This window comes from Cryptomeria japonica, chromosome 3 (assembly GCF_030272615.1).
Source record: "Cryptomeria japonica chromosome 3, Sugi_1.0, whole genome shotgun sequence".
Taxonomy (NCBI): Eukaryota; Viridiplantae; Streptophyta; class Pinopsida; order Cupressales; family Cupressaceae; genus Cryptomeria; species Cryptomeria japonica.
The window spans coordinates 997,571,645-997,588,851 of record NC_081407.1 but is presented as its reverse complement, the minus strand read 5'-3'; the positions used below and the strand labels follow the sequence as shown (position 1 = coordinate 997,588,851).

General features: G+C 36.0%; 1 pseudogene; it reads right to left on the bottom strand.

The window, feature by feature from the left end:
* The window catches only part of LOC131045305 (endoglucanase 25-like), an 80,666-nt pseudogene that overhangs the window by 28,706 nt on the left and 34,753 nt on the right, over positions 1-17,207 (bottom strand).

Sequence of the window (17,207 nt, the reverse complement as noted above, 5' to 3'; positions counted from 1 at the left end):
ATAGTGATTATACATGTCTAGATATAGATTGATAGTTTCATATACTTGTTGTGTATATATATAGATAATTCTTGGCTTCACATCCTTGATGACTACACCCAGTATACCTAAAGAAGAAGAAGAGATGCCTCGAGTAGATGTGTGTTTATTTTATTTTTTGATTAGTAGATAAAATTTATTATTATTAGTGACAATTATATGCTAACTTGTATCAATGTCATGTTTCTGAACATATGTAGGTTGTGTATGAAAATATTCAAAACATACCTCCTCTACTGAAGATATACATCAAGAGTCCTGCAAAGCTGAAGAGAAAATGTGGAGATGAGGTAAACATGAATAGTTCAAATATAGTTCATTTTTATGTTAACTTTTCAAATGTGAATTATATAATATAACTAATATTAATCGTGGTTTGTTTTTCTTGTGCAGGATCCTTCAGAGCCGAGCAGTGCGGCGAAGAGGATCGATTTTGATGATCCATTAGTAGCTTAGGATGTTATAGATAATTTTGGGATGCTTACATGTCTAGTTGGCATGTATATTTTGTATATGGACATACATTCACGTATTTAGACATACATTTTGTTTCAGTTGGCGTTTATGTCATATTTGTGTATGGACATACATTTCTAATCATTTGACATTTTTATATATACAGAAGTTGATATTTGATCATATAAATTGTTTCTCATCTGTGCGTGGTGTTATCATGGAAATCTTTAATATTCATTCCAATAATTAACAATGGTTAATAATGGCTATTTAATGAACAATACAATTCATTTCATTTCATCGTAAGTGTTTTTTTTATAATGAACAATACAATACAATTCATTTAATGAACAATACAATTTATGAACAATACAATTCATTTAATCAACAATACAATACAATTCATTTAATGAACAATACTTGATATAATTCATTATTACCCTATACATGGTCCTATTTTTCCCCCCACCTCGGTCGAACGCTCGGGGTTTTATTAGGGCAACAATTTTTCGGTTGGCGAAAAAATCGTCAGTCTCACTCAATCGAATGTTGTCGCGTGGTCGATTTCTCGTTCTGCTCATCGCGATGATGAATCGTCGGCTCCGACATGTCCTGTTAGGCATTATTACCCTATGCATGCTCCTATTTTTCCCCCCCACTCGATCCAACGCTCGGGGTCATACCCTACCGGCATCATCCCTTGAGTGCCCTAAGTGCTCAAAATTGTCAAACGTTGATGAGCCCTAACTCGGAATCTGTGGCACCTGCAAATGATCTGTTTGAAAATATGGGGCCACGAGAGGGTTCCCTACAAAATCCTATCTTGATTTTTCAAGTTGTCCTAGGGTTTTATTAGGGCAGAAATTTTTCGGTTGGCAAAAAAATCGTCAGTCTCACTCAATCGAATGTTGTCACGTGGCCAATTTCTTGTTTTGCTGGACACGATGACGAACCGTCGGCTCTGACATGTCCAGTTAGGCATTATTACCCTATGCATGCTCCTATTCCCCCCCCCCCCCCCCCCCACTCGATCCAACGCTCAGGGTCATACCCTACCGGCGTCGTCCCTTGAACACCCTAAGTGCTCAAAATAGTCAAACTTTGACGGGCCCTAACTCAGAATCTGTGGCACCTGCAAATGATCTGTTTGAACCTACGGGGCCATGAGAGGGGTCCCTACAAAATCCTATCTCGGTTTTTCAAGTTTCCCTACAGTTTTATTAGGGCGGCAATTTTTCGATTGGCAAAAAAATCGTCAGTCTCACTCAATGGAATGTTGTTGCGTGGCCGATTTCTCGTTCTGCTCATCGCAATGAAAAACCGTCAACTCTGACATGTCCAGTTAGGCATTATTACCCTACGCATGCTCCTATTTTCCCCCCCCACTCGATCCAACGCTCAGGGTCATACCCTACCAGTGTCGTCCCTTGAGCGCCCTAAGTGCTCAAAATTGTCAAACTTTGAGGGGCCCTAACTCAGAATCCATGGCACCTACAAATGATCCATTTGAACCTATAGGGCCACAAGAGGGGTCCCTACAAAATCCTATCTCGATTTTTCAATTTGCCCTACGTTTTATTAGGGCAGCAATTTTTCGGTTGGCGAAATATCGTCAGTCTCACTCAATCGAATGTTGTCGCGTGGCCGATTTCTTGTTCTTCTCGTCGCGATGACGAATCGTCAGCTCTGACATGTCCAGTTAGGCATTATTACCCTATGCATGCTTCTATTTCCCCCCCCCCACTCGATCCAACGCTCGGGGTCATACCCTACCGGCGTCATCCCTTGAGCGCCCTAAGTGCTCAAAATTGTCAAACTTTGATGGGTCCTAACTCAGAATCCATGGCACCTACAAATGATCCGTTTGAACCTACGGGGCCACGAGAGGGGTCCCTACAAAAGCCTATCTCGGTTTTTCAAGTTTCCTTACAATTTTATTAGGGCAGCAATTTTTCGGTTGGCGAAAAAATCGTCAATCTCACTCAATGGAATGTTGTCACGTGGTCGATTTCTCGTTCTTCTCATCGCGATGATGAACCATCAGCTCTGACATGTCCAGTTAGGCATTATTACCCTATGCATGCTCCTATTTTACCCCCCCCACTTGATCCAATGTTCGGGGTCATACCCTACCGGCGTCGTCCCTTGAGCGCCCTAAGTGCTCAAAATTGTCAAACTTTGATGGACCCTAACTCAGAATCCGTGGCACCTGCAAATGATCTATTTGAACCTATGGGGCGATGAGAGGGGTCCCTACAAAAGCCTATCTCAGTTTTTCAAGTTGCCTTATGGTTTTATTAGGGCAACAATTTTTTGGTTGGCAAAAAAATCGTCAGTCTCACTCAATGGAATGTTGTTGCGTGGCCAATTTCTCATTCTTCTCATTGCGATGACGAACTTTTTTCTTCGATATGTCTAGTTAAGCATTATTACCCTACGCATGCTCCTATTTTTCCCCCCTACTCGATCCAACGCTCGAGGTCATACCCTACCGGCGTCGTCCCTTGAGCACTAAAATTATATATAAACAAGCATTACACTATAGACACATAATGATCATGAATATTTCCATGTATTGTATACACATATTTACCATTACACTTGCATGTTGATAGGGAGATAGTTCAAGTGAGTTGTCCAATAGGCTTGTATGGTTACTAAGTGATAGGTTCTTGTTGTTTCATGGTGTAGACACCAAAATCAAAGTGCAACAAGCTAGTAGGAAACCTAGCAACTCTCCTTGTTCCACCTCCCTAAGTCAAACACTTCCTGGTTGCTCAAGGGCTTCAACTCCATTGTTTTAGTATTCCTTCACAAATGCTACAAAACCGACTTATGGAGTCAAACTCACCAAATGTGTTGGATTCATGCAAGGTTCACTTATTTCAACTTGATTTGTTGGTTTTTTTGCTTTACAACCTTCTTTGTCATACCCGATTTGACAAAATCCAAGTTTTAGGCCTACAACGCGCTACTAGGAAATAGCCCTCCTTTTGGGGTTTTGTGCTCACCCTGCTCTAGCGATGGACTTCTAGACAAAAAGAAGTTGATATTTGGACACCCTTTTGGGAGTTCTTGAAGATTTTTTGAGTTTTAGGGTCCCTTAAGCCTTCTCCATGACTGTCCCAAAAATGAGTGCAAAAAGGAGGGTTTGGAAGGGTTTTGGTGGCAAATATGGACTAACAAGTTTAAGACCTTCAAAATGAACCATGCAAACTTGGTTCTACCCTGTTACATGTTAGTTAAGCCACAAAAAGATAACTGTGTACCTTTCCAAGGTTAGAGAACAAGATTTCCAAAAATTGCTCATGAGAGGTATGCAACAATGACAACTTTCCCTTTCTTGTTGTCTACAAACACATCTTAGGTATGAAAACCAATTAAATTTCAAAACAAGAGAACATGTCTATCATTAAAGACACACAAATATCACATTATCCCTACACAAAATCCATTAGGCAATTACAAACAAAGATTTGTTCACTATCAAGACATTTATGACTGCACTTTTCTCCTTTCACTGTTTTTCCACTTTGACCTGCACTTTACCACTGTCAAAACACCTTTGCAAAGGTCTGATTGGTGCCTTTCTATTACTGCTCTATCCTTGGTTGTTTGTATTCCTTCATACCTTCTATTTGGAAGAGGAAGAATGCAATAACAACTTCATTTAAAATGCTAAAATCAGTCATAAATGACTATGACAGCCTGTTGGGCGTTTCAACTCTGCCTAAAGAGATCATTGCTTGATATTGGCAAACACAAAACCCATGGGTAGGATCTAAAACCACTCATAGTCCTTGTTTACAAACAAATTGAGAAGAAACCAGGCCTTACACACACCAATATATGGTGGAGAGAAAGAATTGAGTGGATACAAACTCCAAAACAGTGACTCACTGTTTTTGTTACAATTTACACAAACTGAAAATACAACCTTCCTTCTCTTGGCTTAGAAAGTCTCTTAGCTTTCATCTACAATCTTGGACAACAAGATAAGTCTATCCATCTGATGAATGCATTTGCTATAGAAGAGCAAAGCATCAAACTTCTTCAAGGACCCTAGCCAAATGGCACACTTGCCTAGGGCTCCATGGCCACAAAACTTCCTACACCTGCAATTTTGAAATCAAAGCAAGTATGTACATATCTTACAAGTTGACCAACTGGTTCTTGGGAAGCCATGAGCATTTAGGGCCTCAAGAAGCCAAGTTCGTCAAGCATCCTTGCTAATTTCCTAGACAAGGCAGTGAAACTGTCAAAACCAAATATTTTTGCACAAAATTCAAAACTTGATGAAATTAAATGCCACCAAAGGGAAAAGCTTCAGGAAACATGAAAGAACATGAAAATTCCAAAATAGTACGGACAAGTACAATAGGCGTACGGACTGCTGCTCACTTGGAGTCAAAACATAGTGAAAAACAAGGAACTTTTAGTGCAAATTCTCAAAATGCCTAATAATTTTGAATGAACAACCCTTACAATAGTTCAAACAGGAGATTAAATACCTCTCCCAGTTGGTTAGCCTCCTATACAGACTGGTACATGTCCAAGAGCACTTAAATTTAACATTTGATGCCTAAATGACAACTTTTGGTGCCTAGAAAATGCAAGGTTGATCTCAAAGACCTACAATCAACTAAGAGAACTACTCACACCTAAAAACCAAGCATAAGACATGTCTAAGAACTTTCAAAACAAAAACCACATTAAAAACTCACTTTTCCATCATTTTGCCAGGCAACTCCAAACTGGCAACTTTGAGGAAAAAGATGAAAACAAGAAACCAAAACCACACAATGAGTTCAAAACTCATCCAAACAACCTAGAACAACTTCAAAAACATCTTAGACAACTTTCCAACTTAAAACTAATAAAAACCAAAATTGCTATCAAACCTGAGATGAAAATGAGACCTAGGTGCTCCTGCACCACATGTGACATCCATGAAGGGATATGCAAACATGATTTTTTTTTTCATTATCAATACAACTACACCAATGTACTCATGTACAAATACATGGACATTATCATCAATATAACTAAACCAATGTACTCATGTACAGATACATGGACATTATCATCAATATAACTAAACCAATAACAATGTTACATCAATTCACATCCATATACAAATACAACATCCCACTTCATCTACATCAGACATCCTCATGTCCTAAGAGAAAATCTTACGTACAACAATGCCTGCATTTAATGAAGACCAAAATAAGTAACCTTTTTATGCTGAATGAATGTGCTACAAGAAACAAATTATAGCACTTAATACAAATTAGTTTGGCAAATTATAAATAGATCATTTCAAACATTTTTAAGACACACAAGATTGTATAATTATGAGACTTACCAGTTTCTCTGCAAAGTATACAAGCATAACTTTGAAGAAAGACGCATGTTGATTAAAGCCCTTCTCACTGCATTTCTCTGCATGGTTGAAGACGATGGTAGATATGGTCATTTCTAAATAGCAATACATTCACTTGACTTAATTTTTATGCACAAAATTTTATCTCAATAATGCACAAAAGAATATGTACCATCACCAAGAGAGGGTCTTGTCAACGGCGAATGATCTAGCATGAACCTGTATATCATCAAAAATCATAATGTGATGTACTATTATATATCATTAATAAAGACCTGCATGAGCATAAAGGTTTTGCGATAATTATATCATCAAAAATTGTAAATCTCATCAAATGCATGATAATAAGTCGTGTTGCAAAAAAACGTCCCTTCTGATTATATCGTGTACCCGCTATGTGCATGCCAAAACCGTGTTGCCAAAAAAAAACATTCATCAATAGACCTGCATTTTCAAGACATCCTTAATATACACGTAACAAACTTGATCATTAAGGTTTAATGATCATTGTTCAAAATGAAATGCATGATAAAAAAAAATAAGGTACCATTAAAGACCTACTACTCAAGTGTGCCTGAAGGGTCATCTCTTTGTTTAAGAGTATCCAATATTGCTTCATGATCAATAGTAGTCACTGTCCATAGCTCTTTGATCTTCGGTTTTGCTTGATGCTTCAACAACTTGACATTTGTAGCTATAATAGGGTGTGAATACATTATAATGGTTTTGTATCTCTCATAGTCTTCAAATGTAGGTATGCCATTCTTTCTAATCATGTATGTTTGCAACCAAATTCCCACAACAACAACTAAACTTGTAGGATATGTGAACCCATCATCATCTGTCACTGGTTGTGTTAGCTTTTGTTTTCCATGTACACATCGTGCCAACCAATATTATGATCTCTCTTCATTCCCTTACGGTGCAAAAACTGCAAAAACATGTCCTGGTTGTACAAGATCTGATAGACGATCATACTCAAGTGAACTTTCCATGTCATCGTTTGACAAGGATATTGTTTGAGATAAAGGAGTTAGATAGTGGGGAACCCATGTATCAACCCACTCACTTGACTCGCACTGATCCCAATCACACTGAACACAACTTTGACAAAAACAAGCCAACACTCGTGTCCAAATGGTCCATGTACTTGCATCTGAGCTGAGAAATGAATGCATCTTTGAAGAATCTTTAATTGTTTGACAATCCAATCTACCTCCCACTGTTCCCTCCTCAACCAACCAAAAGAATCTACTCACTGTTGAATCAAGAGTACCTTCATGTGACAATGCTGAACTACACCAATCAACAATAGAACGTGCATCAGAGAAATTTGCACCTGAAATCCTCAATTGCTCCTTAACTAGAGCTCTCTTCAAACATGCACCTGCTCCATCATGCTCTTCCTTCCCATGCCCTGCCTCAAAAAAACACCAAATATGAGGTATACGCCTCTCCACATGCATTCTACTCAACCAATAAAACATATGGGCATTCTTGAATTGACTCGTACAGTTATTTGACCATATTATATGTCGGTCAATTGCAATATCTTTCTCATGCAAGAACTCAAAAAAATTCTCGAAAGAACGTTGCACATACTCGGAGGAGTGTGATCTATCATCACTCATATAAAAATGATACTCCTTGATTATCTTCATGTCCTCTTCTATACTATCAGGAGCATTTCTATATGTAATGTGAACAAAAATAGCAATCTGGACTGAATTGTAGTATTGAGACAGTACCTCATTCTGTGGTTGCAATGTATAGTTATCTGCAATATCAACCACTAATACAATAGTGCCAATCGGAAAAGAGTTCTTACACATCCTGAATTGTTGATCCAACAACTGAGACCTATGGATGTGCCTTGCATACTTGTAGAAAAGATTTTCCTTAAAATCCAAAATAAAATCAGCAATACTCACTTCTCTTGAGACTAATTCGCATCTAGAACCTTCACCTCCACTCTTCAAAGTATATTTCACTGTCTCGTATCTTTTTTTCTCAACATAATTATTTCCAAACTTGTGTTCTCTACCCTCATGAAAATATGAAACAAACTTTGACAACCCACCTTATTCTGAGCACTTCTCATTCAAACAATCATTTCTATAGAAATAACAATCATCATCTCTAGGGCATAAAAATAGATCTTGCAAGTCTCTTGATGATCTCAGAAATAGCATTGCACCACACTCCTGCAACATCTCATTAGTATGCATCATGGAACGAATATGACATAAAAGTTCATGGTACATTGAAAACTCCACATGGTACTTGCAACACAGGTATTGTGAATCTTAAGAGGAACACAATAAAATGGTTTCAAAGATTCAAAGGCCCTTTGTGATATTTGCAAAGTTCGATGTAATTCACAAAAAAAATTGTACAACATTGTTTGGCTTGATTCCAAGAAATGTTTGGGATGCGGTGTGCGGTCTCGGTTGCCTATTCTTAATTTCAAAATGTCATTTACATTGGGCCACACTCTAGAATTAGAGTGCCTAAATTGTTGAATCTCTTCCTTCATATTGTCAGTCAACTTTCTATCAACACGTGGAAGCCTCCCACCAAATTCCCATGTATCTTGTTGAAGTGGATCGTCAAGTCTTTGTCTTCGTGCAAGTGCTCTATCCAAAGTTTTACGGTTTATGTTAAAATCAACACAAGTTTGTCTCATTTGATGAGCCTTCCTCAATTGATGGCTTACTAAGGAGGTTGTAATCACTCTTCGAGCGGCTCTCTTATCTCTTTCTTTGGTATTCTTTCCAATAGAATTGAGAGCGTCAAATAGATTTTTTGCAATAATAGAATTTCTCTCCATCTTCTTGTTCATACGAATCTTCAATTTGTTTAGCAATGGTCTCATATTTATCATCTTTAGCAATTGAACAAAGAGTTGGCATTGCTTGGTCAATGTCTTATTGCTAAAATTTTGGTTGAAAAGTTGTGTAGCCCACAACCGAACGGTTCTTGTTGACCTCTTGCCTTCAAGATTTGCAATAATGTTCTCATCGATTTCAAATAGCCATTTTGGGGTTCTTGAAGGTCTTGGATTTGGAATTTGTCTTTCATCCATGAGAGGATCTTCATTTCTAAAGTAATTAGGTGTTACATATGGTTCACTTGGTTGAGCAATTCCACCTTCAATGTTAAAGTTTTCCACATTTTCACCTCCTATGTCAAAAGTTTCCACATGTTGAGCATTTTCATTATTACTTTCAACATTTTCAAAATTTTCAATATTTTCACTTTCAAAATCTACATTTTCATTTTCAATAACTTGTGGTACATTTTCAAATTCAATTTCCTCTTAAGTTGAAGTAACATTAGCAATATTTAACATACCTTGTCTTCTCCTCCTATGACATTCTCTATCTCTTTATCTATACACTTCAATTTGGTCATTTGAAAGTTTTCTTTTGCGTTTAGACTTCCGACGACTACTACTCCCCATTTCCCTCCACACATATGCTCCTTCATGATAAAAAAAAATATGTGTCACATCCGGACATGAGTCTGATACTTATATTATAAATATTATAAAAAAATATTATGATTTGATTGTGATTAGGGTGGTCAGACATATGTCTACTTCTTTTTTTTTTCCTGAAATTATAGTACCACTGCATTGAAATTTGAAATTTTCATCAAATAGGATTTTTTTTTTCCAAAAAACAACTAGTAGCTTAGAAACTGCATTCAATTTCTATATATTCTCTACTTACATATTTTAAAAATAATTTTCACAACTTATTCAAATTTTTATGTCAAGTTGCATAACTCTTATTTTCTAAAATTTCATTGCCACTTAAGGGCCTATTTTGGCACACCATGATCCTGCACATACCCTATTTTTTTATTAAGATACAATTAAAGAATACTATGATAGTGTTACAATTTTGAAACATAACATAACAAGGTACTTCAAGTTTTTTATTCAATTTACGATATCTCTTATTTACATTGAATGCAGATTAATTTCTATTTCTATTTGATAAGAGTTGGAGATGATTATAAGTCCTTGCTATCATATATTTTTTCTATTGTGATTATTTGAATCTTAATCAATTGGCCCTATCAAGAAACTACAAAAATAAGTCCATATCAAATTTTCCCATCACATAGATAAGGATATTCTAGAACAAAATAAAATTTGCATTGCTAAAACAAAGAAAATTGTTTGAAGGTCAGAATGATATAAGAGAAAGCCGAATCAAACTCTTGTTATTCCTCTAGGATCATAGATTGAGCTTGATATATTATTGAACTAATTAACCTTGGGCTTTCCTATAACAATCAAATATTTTTTTAAAAATCATTAATATTTGTCAGTTAGTTCAACAATATATTGATACCTTTATCAAGCTCTAATTCAAACTCAATATTTTAGATTTAGAAAAGGCACTTCCTAAATTTCTTTTAGGTCTTTCCTTTGTCCTTCATAAAGAGTTGACCATTTATTTATTTTTTGAATCTTTAGATATAGCTTTTAAGCTTGCAATTGCTACAAAAAAAACTAGAACATAAAAAGAGGATTCAATAGGGCATTTCTCGACCCCCCTCCTCAATCTTAAGGCTAGTGATTTTTCAAATTAGTCCATTTCGCTTGCTATTGGTAGTCATTGAAGTAATTTTGCAACTACAACAAGCACTAAGAGAATTCAAATGAGAAGTGTAGGGTATTCCAAAGTAAGAAAGAAGGGAAAAATCTTCTTATAAGACCAATAAGAGAAAATAGAAGAGGTGAGAGATCTAGTTACAGTATAAATTGACAATTCTATAGAGTTCAAACCTACCTTACATGTCAAATTATTAACTCAAGAATATATTGGCTCTCTTCAACTCCCCACACAATCATAACATTTCAAAATATATTCTATTTGTGAAATCAAATACTATGACTGAGCTGAAAGGGAAACATTATCACCAAAAATATAAATAAAAGTATAAAAGATGAAGATTTGCAAATTGCAGACTTTACAAAAGTATTTTCTCCCAATTCTATTATACAATTCAAAATGATAATTAATAATTGAAATGAGTTGTGGGTTCAACTTTCTCTTTAGCATACACCCTTTCCTCTCAACTCTTGAAATCATGATAAAAATATTATGGGTTGTAGAAACAATTCTCTAATTTAAACGATGTTATAGTAGAAAGAAGAAAAGAATGTCCCACCTTGGGCAGAATCGCACTGACGGAAGGGTCTGAAATCCCGTCTTGAAGGCCTGAATTTCCTCTCCACGAAACATTATTTGCCTTGGGCAAAACTCCCGCTATAGCCAACAAAAATCCCAAAAACATAAGATTAATCAACCAATGAAGGATTCAATTTACATTCATGTGGTGTACTTGTTATATATTAAATGGGGCGGTGTAATTTAAGTAAAATCAGTAATGGATGAGCAATGTTCATTCTTATGAATTATATTTATATACTTTAAGAAAGATGGGATTTTTTTTTGAATCATTGTTCATGAAATATGGATTGATAAAGATGGATTCGAAAATTACATAGTTTTAGGTTTGATTTATAAAAAAATAAATTGCATTAATGCATTTAAATTACAATAGTTTGAGATGGATGACCTCTTATAAGATCTTAATGTATAACTCTTATGAACATCATCTACATACAATAAGTGTCATTCATATTCATGACAGATGGAGATGAACTACTACTCATGAAATAGGGGTCGATAACAGTTGATTCAAAAATTACAAAAACACTATGCAATTAAATCATAATAGAACATTATACAATCTTATACACTACAAAAACAAAGCTAGCCTTAAACCACACACTAGAGAATGTTAGTCAGTCCAGAACATTTAACACTTTTAAGCTTATAAATGTATTTTTAGTGTGACAACACACCTTAAACAACATATTAAGCCTAGAAAATGTCAATCAACTCTGAATGTTCAACACTTTTAAGTCTAGAAACGTAAGCCTAATGTATATGATTTAAACCGTTCCCAAAAACACCACCTGAATAACCACCACGAACAAACAAGAAAACCCCAGAAATGAAGGTTCATAAAGTGTAAAGAGATGTGATGGATACATTTTTGCGCGTTGAAGAATTGAAGTGCTTTGTGAAGAGCAAGCGTGTAATTGTCAGGAGGCGGCTGAGCGTGGTGGTGCTTGGGCAGCGTCTTGGCGATGATGAGAGCGAGAGCAGTAACAATGGCGGCCAAGGCAAAGCTGTACAGTATCCATTTCAAGGCCTGTTGGCTCACCACCACGCACCCTAAATCCACATATTTCTTCTTCTTCTTCTTCTTCTCATCCTGCCCCAACAGCCAGCTCTGCTGGGTTTCGTCCAGCTGCCTCGACAGAGTCCCACCGTCCAATTCTGTTCTGCTTCGATTGTCATTTGTACCAGCGTCCCCATGGATCTCAAAAGCCCCTCCCCACTCATCTCTCCCATACTTTTTCGATCCACACACATCAACTTTCAATTTCTTAACAGATGGTGTTGCTGCTATGAAGCTTTTACCTTAACAGAAATGGCTGCAGGGTTGCAATCCACAACTTAGCAGAAGATAACAAATGTTAACTTACTTATGCAGCAGCCTCCTCCTCCTCTTCCTACTCCTCTTATATTAATATAATATAAAAATACAAATACCAGCAGGTATTTTAATGCGTGCTATCCATAGAAAATATGAAACCGTTGTATTCCGTGTGCATTTTGCTACATTCTCGCTCAATGAAGACATCAGGTACGGTAGTTTAAATTTCACGCGTAATTAAGTGCACTGTACTAGAGCAAATTTAAGTAAGTATGAACAACGTTTTGATAAGTTTATTTTTTTTAATCTTATGTGCATAACAGAACCCACGCCCAATAGCTATAACTAGACAGAACCCACGCCCAATAGCTATAACTAGTTAAATCGTATGTAGAAACAATCAAAAAAAAATTCTCAAAATTTAATGTATCAATATGTAAATACACAAAATTAGTTATAACGACTAATATTACACTTCCGCTATATTCAAATGCTTCTTCATCAATGGATTTTTTTTTAAAACTCTGTCGAAGGTGACATTGCATTTTTACAGGACTGATTCAGCGCATGCTGCGTCATCTATTTGTAGTTGTATGACCAAAAACGTTTTTCGAAAGTCAAATAAAATTAAATAACTAACTTGGTAGAGCAAATGACATATGGGCCTGGATTTTTTAAACTGTAGAATGTGAATTGCATTTTCTGGTTTGACGAATGCCAAGTTAGTAGCTGCACTTACAAAGCAATCTCTTTCAGCGTTTCAGATGCCCCACCTATGAAAAGCTTAACAAGTGTTCTTCCCATGAAAGCATATACAAATAAAAAATCACAGTTGTATGAATTTGGTGGTACTAACTCCAAGCGTGCTTTTTTGGAACAGGCTGCAATGGCGTCACCTTATTTGGGCACGTTGCAGAGTAGTCAACAGAGCCAAACTAACGAGGACAAATTTAAAATAGTTTTGTACGTAAGAAAGAGTCGAGGTTTATTGAGGTCTATTATATTGATGATGTACAATCGTCATCCATCTTCGTCATCTTTGTGTGTACAAAGCAACTAATTTATTTATGTTTAAATGAGTTGTACATATTCCTTGGTGAGAGAATCTAATAAGTCAACACTGTTTTATGATTTAATTAGTAAATAGTAACTAAATTATTAGTTTGTTAATACTGAATGTTATTGTATTTATTTAATTTAATATACAAAATTAAAGATTTAAACAATAATTTTATAATTAAATTATTTATTTAATTTCCCCCTCTTTTTATTGGTTCATTCTTGAAACATAGTGTAAAAATCAAAAAAAAATTATTGAAAGTTGGTTGTGGATCCTGCAATTGGGCACTCGCTACAGAGCCAGAAGAATGCCCCTACCAAACAACCCCTATAGGCATCCCTATCAGCTCACATCTCTGGCAACTTACACATTTGTGTGCCTCACACCTCGGGAAACAAAACCAACCCTGTCGTGTTTTCTGTGCTATTTGCGCCTGTTGTCGTTGCCATGAAAAAAAGGAAAGTGGGCAGTGGGCCCCCACAACCTCACATGCCTGAGGGCACTCCTCCCCAAATTCCATGTGAGGGTGTGGAAAATTCGGGGAGGGAGGCCCTCAACCACGAGGCTGCAAGGGCTTACCCCCCTTTCTTTTTTTAAATTTAAAATAAAAATATATATAATAATAAAATATAAATTAATAAAATTAAAATCAATAATAATATAAAATAAAATATTCACAAAATTAATATAATATTAATAAATTATAATGATTAAATTTAAAGTAAATTTTTAAAAATAAGTAAAATTAAAATAATATAATATTATAATTAATGAAAATGATTAATATAATTATTTATTTTTAAAAATTTATAATATTTATAAAATATGAATAAAATTAATAATAATAATGAATAATAAAATTAATTTTAATAAATTGTAATTATTAAATGAAAAGATATGTTAGTGTCTAATTATGATTAGGATTTAATTATGATTAGGGTTAGTCTTCATTAGGCTATGATTAGAATTAGAGTTTAACCCTAATTAAATTATAGCCCTAACACTAACCCTAATTATATTGATAACCCTAATTTTAGTTATAACCCTAATTATTTACCTTAACTCAAACCTAACCCTAACTCAAAATTATGCCCTAATTGAGCCCTAATCTAACATTAACTCTAACCATAATCTTAACCCTAATCTAATACTAACCCTAACATAATCATGACTAAAAATTTATACTAACATTAATTGTAGCTCTAACCCTATCAATAATAAGGATTGAGCATTAATCCTAAATTTAAATGAACCCTAACTTTAACACTTACTAAACCATGAATCAAATTGAATGTTAATCTTAACCATATCCCTAGCCCTTATTGAAAGCTAACCCTAATTTAATTGTATTTACCTAATTTTTAACCTTATCCCTTAACCTAACTCAAATGTTTTCTTATAACCCCAATTTTACCTTAACTCCAATTGAATCCTAGTCATAATCTCAATCTTGATTCTAATGGAACCCTAATTCTAACTAGAACACTAATTAAACTCTAACCATAAGCCTTACTCAACCCCAACCCTAATTCAAATGTTTCCCTTATTTAAAACATAATCTAACATTGACCCTAACCCTAATGCTATCTAAACTCTCATCATGATTTAACACTAACCCACATCCTAACTCAAATATCTCATATAATCCTAATTGAACCCTAACACTAACCCTAACTGAACCCGAACCCTAGCATAACCTTAAAACTAGTTATAACCTTGATCCCAATCTTTATTCTATAACTTTAACCCTAACCTTATCTCTAACTAATTTCTAATTAAACCTTAACACTAATCTAAGAATGTAAGGCATTACTTAAATTTTATGGGTAATAATATATTAACAAATGTAACACTAACCATATATTCCTAATGAACCCTAACCCTAAATGAACCCTCACACTAACCTCAACCTAGCCTTGACCTTGACCCAAGCTTTATCATAGAACTCAAATCATAACCCTAACCATAATTAAGTAGTAATCCTAACCCCAACCCTAACCTTTTCTTGACCTCAAGATTTATCCTATAATGCTAATTCTAATTCAACCCTAAGGGTAAGTGCACAAAGATGGTGGTCCGAAAAGTGGACACACCAAAAAAAAAATGAAAAACACCAAAACGCGAACGGGGTATTTCAAATTTAAAGAACCCCATATGCGTTTAGGCTCATTTTGCTGAGCCTAGCCAAAGCTAAACCACGTGCGCGGTTTAAAACATACTAACCACGTACGCAGTTTAAAGAATACTAATCACATACATGGTTTAAAAACTAAAACTGCATACGCGGTTGTGTCTGTCAATAAAATGCAATTCACTTAGCATTCCATTAGGTTTTTTAGTAGGATATATACATAAAATATAACATTTAAGTTATATTTTATGTATATATTGTCAGGATGTTTGAGAGTGGTTCCAGATCTCTAAGAGTTATAATGCAGATTCTAGTTTTCTGAGTATTCTTATAAATTTCAAACTTAGTCAAATTTCAGTAATCAGCATGCTCATATCAGCAATATGTCTCTCATCTCTTCCTTACATTCCCCCTCTCTCTTCCTTAACCCCTACCTTTTTATCTCTTGGGCATCTCCCTCTCTCGGGTATCTCTCCGCCTCTTTCTCATCTCCCTCACCCTCTTTCTCTCTTTCATATATCCCTCTCTTTCTCTCCCTCTCTCAAATATCTCTATCTCTCAGTCTCTCCCCCTCTCTTAAGTGTCTCTCTCTCTCTCTCATTCTCTCCCTCTCCCTCCCCCTCCCTTTCTCTTCCTTTTTCAAGTATTTCTTTCCCTCTAACTCTCTTTCTCTCTCCCCCTCTCGCTCCATTTCTCTTTCTCTCAAGTCTCTCTCCTTCTCTCTATCACATCTCTAGCTATCAACCTTTATCTATTTCTCTCTCTCCTTCTCTCTATCATGTCTTTGGCTATCAACCTCTCTCTCTCTCTCTCTCTCTCTCTCTCTCTCTCTCTCTCTCTCTCTCTCTCTCTCTCTCTCTCTCTCTCTCTCTCTCTCTCTCACATTTATCTCTTGTCTCTCCCTCTCAGTCTCTATCTCACTCTCCTCCTCTCTTAGGTGTATCTCTCTCCCATTGCCTCCCTCTCCTCCCCCTCTCTCCCTCTCTAGGGTCAAAAGGTATTCTCAGGGGTCATATGGTATCCTAGGGATCCATGCATGTGTCCTAAGGGGTCATAGGACACCATACAACTCCTTAGGACACCATATGACCCATAACGACACATAAGAAGTCATATGGAGTCCTAAGGGGTCATAAGACATCATATGACCCCTTAGCACACCATACGACCCATAATGACACCAAATGGTATCCTAAGGGGTCATAAAACACTATATGATCTCTTAGGACACCATACGATTGATAATGACACCATATGGAGTCCTAAGGGGTCAAATAGTGTCCTAAGGTGTTGTAGGAGACCATATGACCCCTTAGGACACCATATGACCACTAATGACACCATATGGTGTCCTAAGTGGTCATAAGGTGTCCTAAGTGGTCATAAGGTGTCCTAGGGGTCATACAACACCATAAGACACATAACGATACCAAAAACAATATAACAATATGACCTCTAATGACACCTAAGGGATCATATGGTGTCCTAGGAGGTCATAGAATGCCATATGACCCTTTAGGACACCATACGACCCATAATGACACCATGTGGAGTCCTAAGGGATCATATGGTGTCCTAAGGGATCATAGAACACAATATGACCCATA